The sequence below is a fragment of the Musca domestica genome, unplaced genomic scaffold, assembly GCF_030504385.1.
Source record: "Musca domestica strain aabys unplaced genomic scaffold, Musca_domestica.polishedcontigs.V.1.1 6, whole genome shotgun sequence".
Taxonomy (NCBI): domain Eukaryota; kingdom Metazoa; phylum Arthropoda; class Insecta; order Diptera; family Muscidae; genus Musca; species Musca domestica.
The window spans coordinates 18,587,912-18,611,997 of NW_026712363.1; positions in this window are offsets into that span (position 1 = coordinate 18,587,912).

Consider the following 24,086-nt stretch of genomic DNA (forward strand, 5'->3'; position numbering starts at 1 on the left):
GCTGCGTCTGGTCGTGAAAAGACTGTAAAGTCAGTTGGCAGAACAAATCCTGGCCAACGTTTAAGGAGCTGAGCTGGAGTTTACTAGTCTGCGTTGAGCAAATTCGACTATGTCCAGCACAAGGATCCAATAGCGCTCGAACTGGTACTTTTCGGTCCGGAAGAACAATTTGTACCACCATTGTAGGCCCCAGAGTCACAATGGGCTGTATGGACTGAACTATCGGACGGACGGCGCCCGAAGGGGCGAACGATATCGGATGAGAGCGAACAGACGGATGTTTAGCAGAGGCCTTTATTTTAGCGGACGAAATTGATTTGGACGAGGGCGACGAATTAAATGCACGAGACGTATAGTCTCTACTACCCGAAGGGCGGACTTTTCCATGTAATATTTGGTTGGAGTGAAGAAGTGTGTGGTGGTTACTGCCACACTTCTTGCATCGTCGAATACTGAAGCAATCTCTGAGAATGTGGGACCGAGTCAAGCAATTCGAACAGAAGTTATTCTGGACCACAAAACGAATCTTTTTCTCACAAGGAAGCTTGTGAAAATCAGGACAATCCTTCAAGAAATGCCTCTGCATGCACATTAGGCATTTCGGACCCTGAGGACGATTAGGTCCTGCCACTGGTCGATTACAACAAGGAATTATGGCCGTACTATTTGTAGGTTGTTCATCCATGGCGTGTGCAAGCTCCCGATGGGGAGACGCCGAAGGAATAGTCCAAGTTGAAGCAGAACGAGCTCGTGCAATCTCCTGATGAGGAGAAGCGGGTCCTACTTCTTCGATATTGGGCAGAAGTACCGGAAGGGTATCAACCGCCATTTGGGACGAAAATCCCGGATTGGACACAACAGTTGCCGTGCAATTCTCCTGATGAGGAGAGACAACCGATGCGGTGCTGGGGAGAGCCACAGTTGCTGTGCTATTCTCCCGATGAGGAGAAGCAACTATCTTCTTGTCAGCCGATGAGCTGGTTTGGCAGGCTTGAAGACCCGGAGCAGACTCCTGATTAGGAGCTTCAGTGATTTTTCTTATGTCAGAATCTTGTGATCCTAATGGAGCCACATTACTATCTTCAAACTCTCTTTCTTCATCTGACATAGGGATGTTGTCATCCACAATTGGGAGAGAAGCGGCCATCGTGCTTTAAAATTTAAAATGGCCATAACTCCTTAAATATTGAGTTTTCGGCGTTTTTGACTATTATATGTGATCACTTTTTCAAAAGTGAAATATTGGAAACTTTAAAATGGCCATAACTCCTTAAATATTTAGTTTTCCGCGTTTTTAGCTATTATTTGTGATCACTTTTTTAAGAGTGAATTTAAAAAAACTTTAAAATGGCTGTTGCGGAGCAGTGTAAATAAAACCAAAAAGAAAATAAAACACAAGAAATTAATATTTAAAAAAAAAAAAATTGGCGGTTTTATTATGTTATTATATTAGTCGAATAACTAATATAATTTTACCTTTTTGTACAATTGGTGTTGCAGCGATGTTGTTAGGACGAAGATCCGTAAAACAAGTGCCGAAAAAGCAACGAGAAAGCCAAGATGTCTCAAGAGCCGCGCAAATTGACAGATAATACTCGTTAGAATTTGCCATCGCTAACTTTGAACGAAAGTTCAAAGTTGAATAAAATGGTATGATGGCAAATTATTAGAAATAATGACGAGTTGCATTTTAGGCTTAGATTTAATTGTAAATTAAACATTACCGCCGCCCTTGAAACATCTAGGTATGTTTAAACAATAATGCTTAGATCTAAAGATTAAAATACAAATACATGAAAGGTATAACCGTCAATTTTTTGAGCATTCTTTATTCAGTTTATTTATTTTTTTTTTTTCATTTTTTTCAAAAACAAGTGATGGTCGATGAACCATCAAGGCAATAGAAGATTGCCTTCAACAAATTTTAGACCATGGGTCTCGATTTAGGCCGATCATCTCGGGCAACTTCACAGTGGGCAAGGACCGGATACCACCCAACCAAAGATAGTAAGTTGAGCCCAAGGGAACCCTGGGCTCGAATGGGTTTGAGATTTAATAACCTTCGGGTACACATCGGGACCAAGAATTAGTGCGATGTGATCGGACTTGTAGAATTCGGGATCTGCTAGTTGCATCCCAGCATAGTGGTCCTTTATTATGTCTGGAGCAGATTGCGCAGGAGTGACCACATATCTCAAGGGCATGCTAAGTGCGGACACACGAAGCAGCTGCGTCTGGTCGTGAAAAGACTGTAAAGTCAGTTGGCAGAACAAATCCTGGCCAACGTTTAAGGAGCTGAGCTGGAGTTTACTAGTCTGCGTTGAGCAAATTCGACTATGTCCAGCACAAGGATCCAATAGCGCTCGAACTGGTACTTTTCGGTCCGGAAGAACAATTTGTACCACCATTGTAGGCCCCAGAGTCACAATGGGCTGTATGGACTGAACTATCGGACGTACGGCGCCCGAAGGGGCGAACGATATCGGATGAGAGCGAACAGACGGATGTTTAGCAGAGGCCTTTATTTTAGCGGACGAAATTGATTTGGACGAGGGCGACGAATTAAATGCACGAGACGTATAGTCTCTACTACCCGAAGGGCGGACTTTTCCATGTAATATTTGGTTGGAGTGAAGAAGTGTGTGGTGGTTACTGCCACACTTCTTGCATCGTCGAATACTGAAGCAATCTCTGAGAATGTGGGACCGAGTCAAGCAATTCGAACAGAAGTTATTCTGGACCACAAAACGAATCTTTTTCTCACAAGGAAGCTTGTGAAAATCAGGACAATCCTTCAAGAAATGCCTCTGCATGCACATTAGGCATTTCGGACCCTGAGGACGATTAGGTCCTGCCACTGGTCGATTACAACAAGGAATTATGGCCGCACTATTTGTAGGTTGTTCATCCATGGCGTGTGCAAGCTCCCGATGGGGAGACGCCGAAGGAATAGTCCAAGTTGAAGCAGAACGAGCTCGTGCAATCTCCTGATGAGGAGAAGCGGGTCCTACTTCTTCGATATTGGGCAGAAGTACCGGAAGGGTATCAACCGCCATTTGGGACGAAAATCCCGGATTGGACACAACAGTTGCCGTGCAATTCTCCTGATGAGGAGAGACAACCGATGCGGCGCTGGGGAGAGCCACAGTTGCTGTGCTATTCTCCCGATGAGGAGAAGCAACTATCTTCTTGTCAGCCGATGAGCTGGTTTGGCAGGCTTGAAGACCCGGAGCAGACTCCTGATTAGGAGCTTCAGTGATTTTTCTTATGTCAGAATCTTGTGATCCTAATGGAGCCACATTACTATCTTCAAACTCTCTTTCTTCATCTGACATAGGGATGTTGTCATCCACAATTGGGAGAGAAGCGGCCATCGTGCTTTAAAATTTAAAATGGCCATAACTCCTTAAATATTGAGTTTTCGGCGTTTTTGACTATTATATGTGATCACTTTTTCAAAAGTGAAATATTGGAAACTTTAAAATGGCCATAACTCCTTAAATATTTAGTTTTCCGCGTTTTTAGCTATTATTTGTGATCACTTTTTTAAGAGTGAATTTAAAAAAACTTTAAAATGGCTGTTGCGGAGCAGTGTAAATAAAACCAAAAAGAAAATAAAACACAAGAAATTAATATTTAAAAAAAAAAAAATTGGCGGTTTTATTATGTTATTATATTAGTCGAATAACTAATATAATTTTACCTTTTTGTACAATTGGTGTTGCAGCGATGTTGTTAGGACGAAGATCCGTAAAACAAGTGCCGAAAAAGCAACGAGAAAGCCAAGATGTCTCAAGAGCCGCGCAAATTGACAGATAATACTCGTTAGAATTTGCCATCGCTAACTTTGAACGAAAGTTCAAAGTTGAATAAAATGGTATGATGGCAAATTATTAGAAATAATGACGAGTTGCATTTTAGGCTTAGATTTAATTGTAAATTAAACATTACCGCCGCCCTTGAAACATCTAGGTATGTTTAAACAATAATGCTTAGATCTAAAGATTAAAATACAAATACATGAAAGGTATAACCGTCAATTTTTTTGAGCATTCTTTATTCAGTTTATTTATTTTTTTTTTTTCATTTTTTTCAAAAACAAGTGATGGTCGATGAACCATCAAGGCAATAGAAGATTGCCTTCAACAAATTTTAGACCATGGGTCTCGATTTAGGCCGATCATCTCGGGCAACTTCACAGTGGGCAAGGACCGGATACCACCCAACCAAAGATAGTAAGTTGAGCCCAAGGGAACCCTGGGCTCGAATGGGTTTGAGATTTAATAACCTTCGGGTACACATCGGGACCAAGAATTAGTGCGATGTGATCGGACTTGTAGAATTCGGGATCTGCTAGTTGCATCCCAGCATAGTGGTCCTTTATTATGTCTGGAGCAGATTGCGCAGGAGTGACCACATGTCTCAAGGGCATGCTAAGTGCGGACACACGAAGCAGCTGCGTCTGGTCGTGAAAAGACTGTAAAGTCAGTTGGCAGAACAAATCCTGGCCAACGTTTAAGGAGCTGAGCTGGAGTTTACTAGTCTGCGTTGAGCAAATTCGACTATGTCCAGCACAAGGATCCAATAGCGCTCGAACTGGTACTTTTCGGTCCGGAAGAACAATTTGTACCACCATTGTAGGCCCCAGAGTCACAATGGGCTGTATGGACTGAACTATCGGACGGACGGCGCCCGAAGGGGCGAACGATATCGGATGAGAGCGAACAGACGGATGTTTAGCAGAGGCCTTTATTTTAGCGGACGAAATTGATTTGGACGAGGGCGACGAATTAAATGCACGAGACGTATAGTCTCTACTACCCGAAGGGCGGACTTTTCCATGTAATATTTGGTTGGAGTGAAGAAGTGTGTGGTGGTTACTGCCACACTTCTTGCATCGTCGAATACTGAAGCAATCTCTGAGAATGTGGGACCGAGTCAAGCAATTCGAACAGAAGTTATTCTGGACCACAAAACGAATCTTTTTCTCACAAGGAAGCTTGTGAAAATCAGGACAATCCTTCAAGAAATGCCTCTGCATGCACATTAGGCATTTCGGACCCTGAGGACGATTAGGTCCTGCCACTGGTCGATTACAACAAGGAATTATGGCCGTTCTATTTGTAGGTTGTTCATCCATGGCGTGTGCAAGCTCCCGATGGGGAGACGCCGAAGGAATAGTCCAAGTTGAAGCAGAACGAGCTCGTGCAATCTCCTGATGAGGAGAAGCGGGTCCTACTTCTTCGATATTGGGCAGAAGTACCGGAAGGGTATCAACCGCCATTTGGGACGAAAATCCCGGATTGGACACAACAGTTGCCGTGCAATTCTCCTGATGAGGAGAGACAACCGATGCGGCGCTGGGGAGAGCCACAGTTGCTGTGCTATTCTCCCGATGAGGAGAAGCAACTATCTTCTTGTCAGCCGATGAGCTGGTTTGGCAGGCTTGAAGACCCGGAGCAGACTCCTGATTAGGAGCTTCAGTGATTTTTCTTATGTCAGAATCTTGTGATCCTAATGGAGCCACATTACTATCTTCAAACTCTCTTTCCTCATCTGACATAGGGATGTTGTCATCCACAATTGGGAGAGAAGCGGCCATCGTGCTCAAATTTTCCATATCTGCGAAAAAATGGAGATGGCTCGGTAAAGAGAGAACAACTGTCTATTCATGATCGGTCAGAATGACAAGCTTAACTACGGGTCGTTTTACGATACCGTTTTCCGTTTTCACGTCCGCGACTCTAACATGACCGTCGATTCCCGGATAGACTTTAACGACGCGACCGAGTTTCCACGAAGTGGGAGGTAGTTGTTCATGTCGAAGAACTACTAAATCATCCGTTTGAATATCGCGTTGCGGAAATTTCCACTTATAGCGATGGTGGAGGCTCTTTAAATATTCATCTTTCCACCGAAGGCAGAATTGTTGAGAGAGCGCTTTCAGTTTTCGATACCGGTTCACGATATCCAAAGGAGATTCGTTTAAGATAGGCTCTGGGGGAGCAAGGATTGGAGACCCGACAAGAAAATGTCCAGGCGTAAGCGCCACCATATCATCAAGACTATCATTCATAGGACAGAGAGGACGAGAATTTAAACAAGCTTCTATTCTCGTTAGTATTGTCGAAAACTCTTCAAATGTAAATTTAAGATTTTTAGTAATTTTTCTAAAATGAGTTTTGAAGCTTTTGACAGCAGCTTCCCAGAGTCCACCCATATGTGGAGCTCCGGCAGGGTTAAACTTCCAGGAAAGCTCCTGGTATTGAAATTTACAACGAAGTTTATTACGGATGTCATTTAATGCAAGTTTGAATTCTCGTTCTAACTCTCGAGATGCACCAACGAAATTGGTACCATTATCCGAGAAGATAGTCTTGGGACATCCACGGCGTGAAATAAACCTATAAAAGGCTGCTAAAAATGTTTCCGTGGATAAATCAGAAGATGGTTCTAAATGAATTGCTTTCGTAGAAAAGCACACAAAAACGCAAACATAACCTTTTGTAATTTTGCAATATCTTCCTGTAAAGGATTTGATATCAAACGGTCCAGCGAAATCGATACCTGTAGTAGAAAAAGGTCTGGACAATATAGTTCTCTCCGGAGGAAGAGATGCCATGATTTGTGTACATGTACGTTTTTTCGCTAAAATGCATATTTTACAATGCCTTATGGTTTTTCTAATCAACGAAGTAGCACGAGGAATCCAATATTCCAGACGAAGAATGCGAAGCATTAATTGGTTTCCTCCGTGCATAGACTCTATGTGAATTTGTTCCAACAAAAGTTCTGCGAATCTACTATGGTATGGTAACAAAATTGGATGACGTTCAGAAGTGGAAAGAGTTGGACACTGTGCAAGGCGTCCATTTAAGCGCATTACCCCTGTTTCATCCAGAAATGGATTTAAGGATAAAATTGAACTCTTCGAATTGAGTGGCTTTTTGTGTAGTAACGCATAGTATTCCTCAGCATAAAATGATTTTTGAGCTAAAGCAGCCAGACGGAATTTGACTGCTTGGATTTCACAATTAGTGGGGGTGGAACCTTCAAACTGATATTTGCCACGATGAGCAGAATGGGTATTATAGAAAAACCTTAGAATACATGCAATGGCGCGAAGCGCCGTATCTATGGAAGAGAATCGATTTAAGATATCTTCATAGTCTTGTATAAAAGTTACATGACTTTTAACTGGGCGAAGTTCGACAACAGTATCAAGCGAAACGTTTTGAATATTCCAATTTGAACTATCAAGACCTAGCCATTGTGGCCCATGCCACCAAATTTTTGATGAAGCCAACTCCGAAAGAGAAAGCCCCCGACTGCCTAAGTCTGCAGGATTGTCCTCAGACCGAACGTGGAACCACTTATTTTGCCCAACATTCTCCTGAATACGACAGACCCTATTTGCTACGAAGGTAGACCATATCGATGGCGTTTTTTGAAGCCAAGAAAGCACAATTGTTGAATCTGTCCAGCAATAAATTTTGTTAAAAGAAATATCAATCTCGTTTAGAATGCCTTTTAGAAGTTCGGATGCCAGCACTGCACCGCATAATTCTAAACGAGGTAAAGAAATAGATTTGAGCGGAGCTACTTTTGTTTTACATGATAGAAGATTTGTGAAAATGGTGCCATTTGAATCTATAACACGAATGTAAGCTACCCCCGCGTATGCCTTTTCTGAGGCATCAGAAAAGACATGAAGTTCGACTTGGGAATTCGGAGAATATTGGACCCAACGAGGAATAGAAATCGAATTGACGTCAAGATAGGATTCAACGAATTTCTGCCATTCACGTTCCGTCGAAGACGGTAGCGAATCATCCCACCCAATGTTGTCGAGCCAGATACGTTGCATAATTATTTTTGCGACCACTATAACTGGTCCTAGCCATCCAACTGGATCAAATAATTTTGCGATAGTTGACAAAACTTCCCGTTTAGTATATTTGGACCGATGTTCCAGCGCGTTTACACTGAAATAAAAATGGTCCAGCTGTGCATTCCAACGAATACCCAGCGGTTTTGAACTGCTAGCTTCTACGAAAGTTAGAAGCTGAGCGTTGTAAAGATGATCTGAAGGAAGTGGTTGTAAAATACTGCGATCATTGGCTGTCCATTTACGTAATTCAAATTTTGCGGAAGATAGAGCACCAATTAGTTGGTCTCTAGATTTGTGCGCTGTCTCCAAATCGTGATAGCCGGTTAAGACGTCATCTACGTACATGCACTTCCGAAGGATATGTGCAGCTAATGGAAATTCATTTTCTGTGTCATCGGCCAATTGCAGTAAGGTCCGAATGGCAAGATATGGAGCACAATTTACTCCGAATGTTACGGTTTGAAGTTCAAAATCTTGAACCGGCTTGTTGGGAGAATCCCGAAAAACAATTCTTTGGAGGGGGGTGTGAGCAGGATCTACTCTAATTTGTCTGTACATTTGTGTTATGTCGCAGTTAAAAACAAATTTGAAAAGTCTCCATCTTAGAATAAGGAGGACTAAATCCAACTGAAGAGTTGGGCCGACATAAAGAATATCATTTAGACTATTCCCATTAGAAGTCTTGTTTGAGGCATTGAAAACCACACGCAATTTAGTTGTTTGTTTATCCGGATTAATAACCGGATGGTGAGGTAGGTAGCAAACCGTAGAGCTTGCTGACGAAGTCGAAACCAGTCTCATGTGGTCTAATTCTAAATATTCCCGGACCACCCCATCGTACATGGTTTTAATTTGTGGTTTTCTAATGAGGGAAGCCTCATTACGGAAAAATTGACGTAAACAATTGGTCCTGGAATGACCAAGCTGACCTGAGAATTCTGGTATAATGGGAAGTTTGACAATATATCTGCCATCTGAGTCCCGACACGTTGTATTTTTGTAATTTTCCTCACAAAACTTGTCCGAAGGAGACAGAATTGCGCGCTTTGGGGGTTCATCCAATTCCCAGAATCGAAGAAGTGTCTTGTTAAGATTATCTTCGGAATAATTTATTGTGGTAGTTAATACCGTTATGTTGGAAGAGGGAATTGGACCAGTAATGATCCAGCCAAAAACAGTATTTTGAGCCATTAATGACCCTAAAATGTTGGATTGAATTCCTCGAAGAAGAATTCTAGGATATAAATCAGCGCCTAGGAGTAGATCAACTGATCTAGATTCATAGAAATTTCTATCAGCCAAACGAATATTTGGCAAACGGGAAATTAAGTCACCACCAAGTGAAAAAGATGGTAAATTGCCAGAAATAGCGGGAACCACTAATGCTGACAATTCCATGAATATTGATGTATCGATAGGAGAACCTATGCATAACGAACACAATTTGCTTGATGTAGTGAATAAGGTTGGTTAATGCCAGAAATAGTAGCTTGTGTCGACGTAGTAGAAATACCAAGACGACGTTGTAAGTTTTCAGTAATGAAGGAAGCTTCAGAAGCTGGGTCAATTAAGGCACGAGCAGGGTATGTTATACCTTGATGAATTAAATGAACCATTGCTGTACCTAAAATAACATTTTTGTTGTGCGAAATATGATACACTTGCCTATTGGCAGAGTGCGATACACCTGACGAAGTCGAGGGAAGATTTGGATTCGCATTGCTAGATTGGGAAGAAGGTTGGTTTGAAATCGACCTCGGAGAAGTCGTTGATGGAACGGGAAATGCAGAATTGGACATCGCACGATGTAAAAGAGTGTGATGCCGCTTGTTGCATTTGCCGCAGTTATGTTTACTTACACATTTTTTGACCTCATGACCAATCGTAAGACAATTAATACAACAATTGAACCGTTTGAGTACTGAAAAGCGACCTTCTACTGATAATTTGTTGAATTCTGGACACAAACGCAAAGGATGAACAGATTTCGGACAAAGAACGCACACTCTACCTGAAGGACCATGAGAAGAATTAACAGAAGGAGCTGTCTTCGTAAAATGAGCTCGCACCTTCTTTTCAGATTTTCTAGAGGAATCTATGCCACGAATATCTCGGAGACACGTAAGGGTTTGAATCCGTTCCGTAAGGAAATGATCCAAATCCTTCCAAGATGACAATGCCGATTTGTTTTTGACCGTCTGTTCCCACAATGAGACGGTGTTTTTAGGTAATCTTTGTATGCATAAAAAGACTAATATGGGATCCCAATCGTTCGTAGAAACGTCGTAGATCGCCATAGCCGATATGCATCCATTGATTGCCCGCTGAAGATTTTTTAAACCCGAAGATGACTCATTGTCAAGAACCGGAAGATCAAAAAGTAATTTAAGTTGATTGTTAACTAATATACGGACATTGTCATATGCCTCCTTCAATGCTTGCCACGCTAAATCAAAACTTCTATGCGTCAAAGGGAACTTTGAAATAACATCTTTCGCTTCACCACTAGTTTTTTTCAACAAGTAACATAGTTTTTCAATATTACTAAGGCGGCTGTTGTTGATATAAACCGCCGAAAAAAAATCCCTGAATGTAGGCCACGAAAGAAAATCACCATTAAAAACATCAATATCGCAAGGCGGAAGATTTAAACTATGCATAACATTGTCATTTGAAGCGAAAACTTCCGTTTGGTGTGAAACACCTGACAACGAGAGAATATCATCAGGATGGGAGGCATCTCTTCTAGGAGTACTAGAAAAGTTGGAATTCATATTCGATGGAGGATTTGTTTGGGATAAATGATCAGAGTTTGAACGTAGAGATTGGATTGAAGAAGAATTGGAGGGCTTTTGCGAAGCACGAAGCTGATCCAATTTTCTATTGGTTGATGCAATTACGTTGACATATGCCTTAAATGCAGCATTATATTTACTTTGTGCTGATTCGAGGTCCGTTTCTTGGTCCTCGCCAGCAAGTTTGATTGACGTAAGGCATTTGTCATACGTATCTTTCACTTTATCCCAAAGCGACTTAGCTTCAGAAGATTGAACTTCAAGAATGTAAATATCTTCATCTTCATCTCGAAGAGCATTGAAGCTGCTTTCGAATTGAATGATAGCATCAGTTGATCTGATAAAATAATCAAGTGTAGAAAGTGACATCTTGTATAATCAAAAAAGTTTTACTGGATGAAAATCAAGTAAAATGGATACAAAATGTTTTTCAATTTTATAGAAACTTCAAAATTTCAAGTAAATGATTTTATTTGTTAGCGAATACTAACAATTGCAACACCAAAACAAAGAATATTACTTTTTAAGCGAAGCTTTAAAAAGAAAACAATTGATATAAATGAGAAAAAATATAAAATACTCTTTCTCGATGTAGTGAAAATCGTATATATTTTCACTGTGTATCGAATAATACACGTTGTTTTGTTTATATGTATCGAAGAATACTGCAAATTAAGTTATGTGTATTGAATAATACACGAGAAAATTATTTCCGAAAAGAAATAATTTAAAAACCAAGAAAAAATGACCAAAAATCGCAGAAAAATCTATAAAATTTTGATTTTTTCTTGAATTTATGACCAAATGTAGGGTGCACGGACTGTAAAATGCACGCTACAAACCAAAATCGCAATCAAGAATTAATAAAAAACAGAAATAAATGTTTAAAATATTCAAAAATTTAAATAAAATATCGTTTTAATATATATAATAACGAATATTATTAGGATTATATTCGAAACGACCGAATGTAGGGTGAATTCAATAACGATATAACTAATTTCCAACAGAGCCGTTAAAACTTTTAAGAAAAATTAAAATTTTTGAAAAAAAAAAATATTTTTTAATTTTGGCCCGAACAGACCTAATAAACAATTTTCACTTATTGTAATGAACACACCTATTACACGGTGTGGTGGTTACTGACTACCTAACACAAGTCAGTCAACCACAAGCACACAGCACTGATATGTGATCGTATTGTTGTTGTTATATTTACCACTAGTATGTTGTTATTGTTATTTGAATTCTCTTTTGTGTTGAAAAACACAAAAGCACAAATCACAACAACAAAGTAAATCACAGATCACTGCTATTTATTTGCACCACACTTTTTATTTCGTTTTACGCGTATATCGTAAATACGAGCGAATATGTGTAAATATGTTATGAGTGTAATATTCTTGAAGAGAATTATTACACACAATGAGAAACCGGCACTGTTGGAAATTACGAAAAAGCGAATTACCGACGGACGGACACTTAAGCAAATGAAACGAACGACCGTAGTTAAGCACTTTTTTGTTTTTGTATTGAATTGAATATATTTTTTAGAGAATATTTTTATTCAAACACTCGCGTTTATGCTTACTAAAAATGACGGTACGTACCTTTTAGTGATGAGTGGATGAATTTATTTAAATAAATGATGATGAGATGATTGGCGAGAGTTGATTTTTGGTTGGCTGTGTTGACGATGTCAAACCTTGAATAAGAAATGAACCAGATTAGTTGTTGTTGCTGGAAAGCCCGTATCTCGGTTCGAAGTGACCAAAATGTTGCGGAGCAGTGTAAATAAAACCAAAAAGAAAATAAAACACAAGAAATTAATATTTTAAAATAAAAAAATTGGCGGTTTTATTATATTATTATATTAGTCGAATAACTAATATAATTTTACCTTTTTGTACAATTGGTGTTGCAGCGATGTTGTTAGGACGAAGATCCGTAAAACAAGTGCCGAAAAAGCAACGAGAAAGCCAAGATGTCTCAAGAGCCGCGCAAATTGACAGATAATACTCGTTAGAATTTGCCATCGCTAACTTTGAACGAAAGTTCAAAGTTGAATAAAATGGTATGATGGCAAATTATTAGAAATAATGACGAGTTGCATTTTAGGCTTAGATTTAATTGTAAATTAAACAATGGCCATAACTCCTTAAATATTGAGTTTTCGGAGTTTTTGGCTATTATTTGTGATCACTTTTTTAAGAGTGAATTTAAAAAAAAACTTTAAAATGGCCATAACTCCTTTAATATTGAGTTTTCGACGTTTTTATCTATTATTTGTGATCACTTTTTCAAGAGTGAAATATTGGAAACTTTAAAATGGCCATAACTCCTTAAATATTGAGTTTTCGACGTTTTTATCTATTATTTGTGATCACTTTTTGAAGAGTGAATTTATAAAAACTTTAAAATGGCCATAACTCTTTAAATATTGAGTTTTCGGCGTTTTTAGCTATTATTTGTGATCACTTTTTCAAGAGTGAATTTATAAAAACTTTAAAATGGCCATAACTCCTTAAATATTGAGTTTTCGGCGTTTTTGACTATTATTAGTGATCACTTTTTCAAAAGTGTAATATTGGAAACTTTAAAATGGCCATAACTCCTTAAATATTGAGTTTTCGGCGTTTTTGGCTATTATTTCTGATCACTTTTCCAAGAGTGAATTTATAAAAACTTTAAAATGGCCATAACTCCTTAAATATTGAGTTTTCGGCGTTTTTAGCTATTATTTGTGATCACTTTTTCAAGAGTGAAATATTGGACACTTTAGAATGGCCATAACTTCTTAAATATTGAGTTTTCGGCGTTTTTAGCTATTATTTGTGATCACTTTTTTAAGAGTGAATTTATAAAAACTTTAAAATGGCCATAACTCCTTAAATGTTGAGTTTTCGGCGTTTTTAGCTATTATTTGTGATCACTTTTTTAAGAGTGAATTTAAAAAAAAAACTTTAAAATGGCCATAACTCCTTAAATATTGAGTTTTCGGCGTTTTTAGCTATTATTTGTGATCACTTTTTGAAGCATGAATTATTGGACACTTTAAAATGGCCATAACTTCTTAAATATTGAGTTTTCGGCGTTTTTAGCTATTATTTGTGATCACTTTTTTAAGAGTGAATTTATAAAAACTTTAAAATGGCCATAACTCCTTAAATATTGATTTTTCGGGCGTTTTTGGCTATTATGTGTGATCAATTTTTTAAGAGTGAATTTATAAAAACTTTAAAATGGCCATAACTCCTTAAATATTGAGTTTTCGACGTTTTTAGCTATTATTTGTAATCATTTTTTTAAGAGTGAATTTATAAAAACTTTAAAATGGCCATAACTCCTTAAATATTGAGTTTTCGGCGTTTTTAGTTATTATTTGTGATCACTTTTATAAGAGTGAATGTTTAAAAACTTTAAAATGGCCATAACTCCTTAAATATTGAGTTTTCGGCGTTTTTGGCTATTATTTGTGATCACTTTTTCAAGAGTGAAATATTGGAAACTTTAAAATGGCCATAACTTTTTAAATATTGAGTTTTCGGCGTTTTTAGCTATTATTTGTGATCACTTTTTTAAGAGTGAATTTAAAAAAATCTTTAAAATGGCCATAACTCCTTTAATATTGAGTTTTCGACGTTTTTATCTATTATTTGTGATCACTTTTTCAAGAGTGAAATATTGGAAACTTTAAAATGGCCATAACTCCTTAAATATTGAGTTTTCGACGTTTTTATCTATTATTTGTGATCACTTTTCCAAGAGTGAATTTATAAAAACTTTAAAATGGCCATAACTCCTTAAATATTGAGTTTTCGGCGTTTTTAGCTATTATTTGTGATCACTTTTTCAAGAGTGAAATATTGGACACTTTAGAATGGCCATAACTTCTTAAATATTGAGTTTTCGGCGTTTTTAGCTATTATTTGTGAGCACTTTTTTAAGAGTGAATTTATAAAAACTTTAAAATGGCCATAACTCCTTAAATATTGAGTTTTCGGCGTTTTTAGCTATTATTTGTGATCACTTTTTTAAGAGTGAATTTAAAAAAAAACTTTAAAATGGCCATAACTCCTTAAATATTGAGTTTTCGGCGTTTTTAGCTATTATTTGTGATCACTTTTTGAAGCATGAATTATTGGACACTTTAAAATGGCCATAACTTCTTAAATATTGAGTTTTCGGCGTTTTTAGCTATTATTTGTGATCACTTTTTTAAGAGTGAATTTATAAAAACTTTAAAATGGCCATAACTCCTTAAATATTGATTTTTCGGGCGTTTTTGGCTATTATGTGTGATCAATTTTTTAAGAGTGAATTTATAAAAACTTTAAAATGGCCATAACTCCTTAAATATTGAGTTTTCGACGTTTTTAGCTATTATTTGTGATCATTTTTTTAAGAGTGAATTTATAAAAACTTTAAAATGGCCATAACTCCTTAAATATTGAGTTTTCGGCGTTTTTAGTTATTATTTGTGATCACTTTTATAAGAGTGAATTTTTAAAAACTTTAAAATGGCCATAACTCCTTAAATATTGAGTTTTCGGCGTTTTTGGCTATTATTTGTGATCACTTTTTCAAGAGTGAAATATTGGAAACTTTAAAATGGCCATAACTTTTTAAATATTGAGTTTTCGGCGTTTTTAGCTATTATTTGTGATCACTTTTTTAAGAGTGAATTATTGGACACTTTAAAATGGCCATAACTCCTTAAATATTGAGTTTTCGGCGTTTTTGGCTATTATTTGTGATCACTTCTTCAAAAGTGAATTTATAAAAACTTTAAAATGGCCAAAACTCCTTAAATATTGAGTTTTCGGCGTTTTTGACTATTATTAGTGATCACTTTTTCAAAAGTGTAATATTGGAAACTTTAAAATGGCCATAACTCCTTAAATATTGAGTTTTCGGCGTTTTTGGCTATTATTTCTGATCACTTTTCCAAGAGTGAATTTATAAAAACTTTAAAATGGCCATAACTCCTTAAATATTGAGTTTTCGGCGTTTTTAGCTATTATTTGTGATCACTTTTTCAAGAGTGAAATATTGGACACTTTAGAATGGCCATAACTTCTTAAATATTGAGTTTTCGGCGTTTTTAGCTATTATTTGTGATCACTTTTTTAAGAGTGAATTTATAAAAACTTTAAAATGGCCATAACTCCTTAAATGTTGAGTTTTCGGCGTTTTTAGCTATTATTTGTGATCACTTTTTTAAGAGTGAATTTAAAAAAAAAACTTTAAAATGGCCATAACTCCTTAAATATTGAGTTTTCGGCGTTTTTAGCTATTATTTGTGATCACTTTTTGAAGCATGAATTATTGGACACTTTAAAATGGCCATAACTTCTTAAATATTGAGTTTTCGGCGTTTTTAGCTATTATTTGTGATCACTTTTTTAAGAGTGAATTTATAAAAACTTTAAAATGGCCATAACTCCTTAAATATTGATTTTTCGGGCGTTTTTGGCTATTATGTGTGATCAATTTTTTAAGAGTGAATTTATAAAAACTTTAAAATGGCCATAACTCCTTAAATATTGAGTTTTCGACGTTTTTAGCTATTATTTGTAATCATTTTTTTAAGAGTGAATTTATAAAAACTTTAAAATGGCCATAACTCCTTAAATATTGAGTTTTCGGCGTTTTTAGTTATTATTTGTGATCACTTTTATAAGAGTGAATTTTTAAAAACTTTAAAATGGCCATAACTCCTTAAATATTGAGTTTTCGGCGTTTTTGGCTATTATTTGTGATCACTTTTTCAAGAGTGAAATATTGGAAACTTTAAAATGGCCATAACTTTTTAAATATTGAGTTTTCGGCGTTTTTAGCTATTATTTGTGATCACTTTTTTAAGAGTGAATTTAAAAAAATCTTTAAAATGGCCATAACTCCTTTAATATTGAGTTTTCGACGTTTTTATCTATTATTTGTGATCACTTTTTCAAGAGTGAAATATTGGAAACTTTAAAATGGCCATAACTCCTTAAATATTGAGTTTTCGACGTTTTTATCTATTATTTGTGATCACTTTTCCAAGAGTGAATTTATAAAAACTTTAAAATGGCCATAACTCCTTAAATATTGAGTTTTCGGCGTTTTTAGCTATTATTTGTGATCACTTTTTCAAGAGTGAAATATTGGACACTTTAGAATGGCCATAACTTCTTAAATATTGAGTTTTCGGCGTTTTTAGCTATTATTTGTGAGCACTTTTTTAAGAGTGAATTTATAAAAACTTTAAAATGGCCATAACTCCTTAAATATTGAGTTTTCGGCGTTTTTAGCTATTATTTGTGATCACTTTTTTAAGAGTGAATTTAAAAAAAAACTTTAAAATGGCCATAACTCCTTAAATATTGAGTTTTCGGCGTTTTTAGCTATTATTTGTGATCACTTTTTGAAGCATGAATTATTGGACACTTTAAAATGGCCATAACTTCTTAAATATTGAGTTTTCGGCGTTTTTAGCTATTATTTGTGATCACTTTTTTAAGAGTGAATTTATAAAAACTTTAAAATGGCCATAACTCCTTAAATATTGATTTTTCGGGCGTTTTTGGCTATTATGTGTGATCAATTTTTTAAGAGTGAATTTATAAAAACTTTAAAATGGCCATAACTCCTTAAATATTGAGTTTTCGACGTTTTTAGCTATTATTTGTGATCATTTTTTTAAGAGTGAATTTATAAAAACTTTAAAATGGCCATAACTCCTTAAATATTGAGTTTTCGGCGTTTTTAGTTATTATTTGTGATCACTTTTATAAGAGTGAATTTTTAAAAACTTTAAAATGGCCATAACTCCTTAAATATTGAGTTTTCGGCGTTTTTGGCTATTATTTGTGATCACTTTTTCAAGAGTGAAATATTGGAAACTTTAAAATGGCCATAACTTTTTAAATATTGAGTTTTCGGCGTTTTTAGCTATTATTTGTGATCACTTTTTTAAGAGTGAATTATTGGACACTTTAAAATGGCCATAACTCCTTAAATATTGAGTTTTCGGCGTTTTTGGCTATTATTTGTGATCACTTCTTCAAAAGTGAATTTATAAAAACTTTAAAATGGCCAAAACTCCTTAAATATTGAGTTTTCGGCGTTTTTGGCTATTATTTGTGATCACTTTTTGAAGCATGTATTATTGGACACTTTAAAATGGCCATAACTCCTTAAATATTGGGTTTTCGGCGTTTTTGGCTATTATTTGTGATCACTATTTCATGAGTGAATTTATAAAAACTTTAAAATGGCCATAACTCCTTAAATATTGAGTTTTCGGCGTTTTTAGCTATTATTTGTGATCAATTTTTTAAGAGTGAATTTTTAAAAACTTTAAAATGGCCATAACTCCTTAATTATTGAGTTTTCGGCGTTTTTGGCTATTATTTGTGATCACTTTTTCAAGAGTGAAATATTGGAAACTTTAAAATGGCCATAACTTTTTAAATATTGAGTTTTCGGCGTTTTTAGCTATTATTTGTGATCACTTTTTTAAGAGTGAATTTTTAAAAACTTTAAAATGGCCATAACTCCTTAAATATTGAGTTTTCGGCGTTTTTGGCTATTATTTGTGATCACTTTTTCAAGAGTGAATTATTGGACACTTTAAAATGGTCATAACTCCTTAAATATTGAGTTTTCGGCGTTTTTAGCTATTATTTGTGATCACTTTTTCAAGAGTGAATTAATAAAAAATTAAAAATGGTCATAACTCCTTAAACATTGAGTGTTCGGCGTTTTAGCTATTATTTGTGATCACTTTTTTAAGAGTGAATTTATAAAAACTTTCAAATGGCCATAACTCCTTAAATATTGAGTTTTCGGCGTTTTTAACTATTATTTGTGATCACTTTTTTAAGAGTGAATTTAAAAAAACTTTAAAATGGCCATAACTCCCTAAATATTGAGTTTTCGGCGTTTTTGGCTATTATTTGTGATCACTTTTTCAAGAGTGAATTTATAAAAACTTTAAAATGGCCATAACTCCTTAAATATTGAGTTTTCGGCGTTTATAGCTATTATTTGTGATCACTTTTTTAAGAGTGAATTTTTAAAAACTTTAAAATGGCCATAACTCCTTAAATATTGAGTTTTCGGCGTTTTTGACTATTATTTGTGATCACTTTTTCAAGAGTGAATTATTGGACACTTTAAAACGGCCATAACTCCTTAAATATTGAGTTTTCGGCGTTTTTGGCCATTATTTGTGATCACTTTTTCAAGAGTGAATTTATAAAAACTTTAAAATGGCCATAACTCCTTAAATATTGAATTTTCGGAGTTTTTGGCTATTATTTGTGATCACTTTTTCAAGAGCGAAATATTGGAAACATTAAACTGGCCATAACTCCTTAAATATTTAGTTTTCCGCGTTTTTAGCTATTATTTGTGATCACTTTTTTAAGAGCGAATTTATAAAAACGTTAAAATGGCCATAACTCCTTAAATATTGAGTTTTCGGCGTTTTTAGTTATAATTTGTGATCACTTTTTTAAGAGTGAATTTTTAAAAACTTTAAAATGGCCATAACTCCTTAAATATTGAGTTTTCGGCGTTTTTGGCTATTATTTTGTGATCACTTTTTCAAGAGTGAAATATTGGAACCTTTAAACTGGCCATAACTCCTTAAATATTGAGTTTTCGGCGTTTTTCGCTATTATTTCTGATCACTTTTTCAAGAGTGAATTTATAAAAACTTTAAAATGGCCATAACTCCTTAAATATTGAATTTTCGGCGTTTTTGGCTATTATTTGTGATCACTTTTTTCAAAAGTGAAATATTGGAAACTTTAAAATGGCCATAACTCCTTAAATATTGAGTTTTCGGCGTTTTTAGCTATTATTTTTGATCATTTTTTTAAGAGTGAATTTTTAAAAACTTTAAAATGGCCATAACTCCTTAAATATTGAGTTTTCGGCGTTTTTGGCTATTATTTGTGATCACTTTTTTAAGAGTGAAATATTGGAAACTTTAAAATGGCCATAACTCCTTAAATATTGAGTTTTCGGCGTTTTTAGCTATTATTTGTGATCACTTTTTATACCCTACACCACATAGTGGTAAGGGTATTATGTCTTTGTGCATTTGTTTGTAACATGGAGAAGGAAACGAGATAGACCCATAGTTACTTTTGAGAACCTTCATAGAATCACTTTCTGAGTCGATTTATGCATGTCCGTCGGTCTGTCCGTCCGTCCGTCCGTCCGTCCGTCCGTCTGTCCATGTATTCTTGTGAACAAAATGCAGGTCGCATTTATTATCCGATTGAGATGAAATTTTCCAAACAATATTTTTTTGGCCCAAGGACAAACCCTATTGAAATTGGTGAGAATCGGATCAAATTTAGATATAGCTCCCATATATATCTTCATCCGATTTCGGGTTAAATGAGCACCAAATGTCCACTATCAGTCCAAATTACCTGAATTTTGGCACACCCAACCGGGTTCGGCCTAGAAGCAAGTATATCAAATTTGGAGAAAATCGGTTCAGATATAGCTATAGCTCCCATATATATCTTTCATCCGATTTGATCTTTAAGTCCCTCACATTCCTACTATGCACTCCACAACCGTGATATTTGGTACCAGGTATTAGGTGGAGCACAGAAATAGATGTTTTAAATTTTATCGAAATCGGTTCAGATTTGGATATAGCTCCCATATATATCTTCATCCGATTTCGGGTTAATTGACCACCAAATGGCCAATATCAGATATTCAAATGGCCCGAATTTTGGCACATGTGACCGAGATTAGCCTTAAAGTAAATACAACAAATTTGGAGAAAATCGGTTCAGATTTGGATATAGCTCCCATATATATCTTCATCCGATTTCGGGTTAATTGTGCTCCAAATGGCCGATATAAGCCCAAATGGACTGAATTTTAGTACATCGGACCAAATTCAGCCTAGAAGCAAGTATATCAAATTTAGTGAAAATCGGTTCAGATATAGATATAGCAAGCATATATATGTTTCATCCGATTTAGTGTTTTAGTCCCTTACATTCGTAATGTTCACTCCACAACCGTGATATTTGGTACCAGATATAAGGTACAGCCCAGAAATAGCTGTTTGTAATGTTATCGAAATCGGTTCAGATTTGGATATAGCTCCCATATATATCTTCATCCGATTTCGGGTTAATTGTGCATCAAATGGCCGATATAAGTCCAAATGGACTGAATTTTAGTACATCGGACCAAATTCAGCCTAGAAGCAAGTATATCAAATTTAGTGAAAATCGGTTCAAATACAGATATAGCAAGCATATATATGTTTCATCCGATTTAGTGTTTTAGTCCCTTACATTCGTAATGTTCACTCCACAACCGTGATATTTGGTACCAGGTATTAGATGGAGCACAGGAATGGCTGTTTTAAATTTTATCGAAATCGGTTCAGATTTGGATATAGCTCCCATATATATCTTCATCCGATTTCGGGTTATTGACCACCAAATGGCCGTAATAGCATCAATTTTGGCAAATCCGACCGAAACCAGCATAGAAGCAAGTACACCAATTTTAGTAAAAATCGGTTCAGATATAGCTATAGCTCCCATATATATGTTTCATCCGATTTCGTCTTTAAATCCCTCACATTCGTAATATGCACTCCACAGAAATGATATGTGGTACCAGTTATCAGATAAAGCCCAAAAATAGTTGATTTTAATTTTATTAAAATCTGTTCCGATTTGGATATGCCTCCCATATATATCTTCATCCGATTTCGTGTTAATTGTGCATCAAATGGCCAATATCAGCCCAAATGGCATGAATTTTGGCAAATCCGACCGAAACCAGAATATAAGCAAGTACACACATTTTAGTAAAAATCGGTTCAGATATAGATCTAGCTCCGTATATATGTTTCATCCGATTTGCTCTTTAAGTCCCTTACATTCGTAATATACTCTTCACAGGAATGATATTTGGTACCAGATATCAGATAAAGCCCAAAAATAGTCGATTTTGATTTTATAAAAATCTGTTCAGATTTGGATATAGTATAGCATAGCATACTCTTCACAGGAATGATATTTGGTACCAGATATCAGATAAAGCCCAAAAGTAGTCGCTTTTAATTTTCTCAAAATCTGTTCAGATTTGGATATAGCACCCATATGTATCTTCAATCGATTTCGAGTTAATTGTGCAACAAATGGCCAATATCAACCGAAATGGCATGAATTTTGGCATATCTGGCCAAATTCAGCCTAGAAGCAAGGACACCAATTTTAGTAAAAGTCGTTTCAGATATAGCTATAGCTCCCAAATATATCTTCATCCGATTTCGGATTAAATGTGCAGCAAATGGCTAATATTGGTACATCAAATTTAGTGAAAATCGGTCGGATACAGCTATAGCTCCTATATATACCTTTCATCCGATTTGTACTTTAAGTCCCTCAAATTCGAAAAATGTACGATACAAGAATAATATTTGGTATCAGATGCAGCCAAGAAATATCTTCTTTTTCCGTTTTACAAATATCAGTTCAGATTTGGATATACCTCTTATATATATATTCATCCAATTTCGTGTTGATTTCGCACCAAATGTCCAATATCAGCCCAAATGTCCTGGGTTTTGGCAAATCTGACCGAATTCAGCCTAGAATCAAATACATCAAACTTGGTGAAAATCGTTTCAGATATAGCTATAGTTCGTAAAATGCACGATGGAATTAGATAGATTTTGATTTTGTACCAAATATCTCATAGAGCTCTGAAATGCCCTGTATAAACCTTTTTACGAGAGCTCTACTAAATATGCATAGTGGTGTAGGGTATCATATAGTCGGCCCCGCCCGACTTTTGAGCTTTCCTTACTGGTTTAAGAGTGAATTTTTAAAAACTTTAAAATGGCCATAACTCCTTAAATATTGAGTTTTCGGCGTTTTTGGCTATTATTTGTGATCACTTTTTTTAAAGTGAAATATTGGAAACTTTAAAATGGCCATAACTCCTTAAATATTGAGTTTTCGGCGTTTTTAGCTATTATTTGTGATCACTTTTTCAAGAGTGAATTTATAAAAACATTAAAATGACCATAACTTCTTAAATATTGAGTTTTCGGCGTTTTTGGCTATTATTTGTGATCACTTTCTTAAGAGTGAAATATTGGAAACTTTAAAATGGCCATAACTCCTTAAATATTGAGTTTTCGGCGTTTTTAGCTATTATTTGTGATCACTTTTTTAAGAGTGAATTTTTAAAAACTTTAAAATGGCCATAACTCCTTAAATATTGAGTTTTCGTCGTTTTTGGCTATTATTTGTGATCACTTTTTGAAGCATATATTATTGGACACTTTAAAATGGCCATAACTCCTTAAATGTTGAGTTTTCGTAGTTTTTGGCTATTATTTGTGATCACTTTTTCAAGAGTGAAATATTGGAAACTTTAAAATGGCCATAACTCCTTAAATATTTAGTTTTCCGCGTTTTTAGCTATTATTTGTGATCACTTTTTTAAGAGCGAATTTATAAAAACTTTAAAATGGCCATAACTCCTTAAATATTGAGTTTTCGGCGTTTTTAGCTATTATTTGTGATCACTTTTTCTAGAGTGAATTTATGAAAACTTTAAAATGACCATAACTCCTTAAATATTGAGTTTTCGGCGTTTTTGGCTATTATTTGTGATCACTTTTTGTGAGTGAGTTTTTAAAAACTTTAAAATGGCCATAACTCCTTAAATATTGAGTTTTCGGAGTTTTTGGCTATTATTTGTGATCACTTTTTCAAGAGTGAAATATTGGAAACTTTAAAAAGGCCATAACTCCTTAAATATTTAGTTTCCCGCGTTTTTAGCTATTATTTGTGATCACTTTTTAAGAACGAATTTATAAAAACTTTAAAATGGCCATAACTCCTTAAATATTGAGTTTTCGGCGTTTTTAGTTATTATTTGTGATCACTTTTTCAAGAGTGAATTTTTAAAAACTTTAAAATGGCCATAACTCCTTAAATATTGAGTTTTCGGCGTTTTTGGCTATTATTTTGTGATCAGTTTTTCAAGAGTGAAATATTGGAACCTTTAAAATGGCCATAACTCCTTAAATATTGAGTTTTCGGCGTTTTTGGCTACTATTTCTGATCACTTTTTCAAGAGTGAATTTATAAAAACTTTAAAAAGGCCATAACTCCTAAAATATTTAGTTTTCGGCGTTTTTGGTTATTATTTGTGATCACTTTTTTCAAAAGTGAAATATTGGAAACTTTAAAATGGCCATAACTCCTTAGATATTGAGTTTTCGGCGTTTTTAGCTATTATTTGTGATCATTTTTTTAAGAGTGAATTTTTAAAAACTTTAAAATGGCCATAACTCCTTAAATATTGAGTTTTCGGCGTTTTTGGCTATTATTTGTGATCAC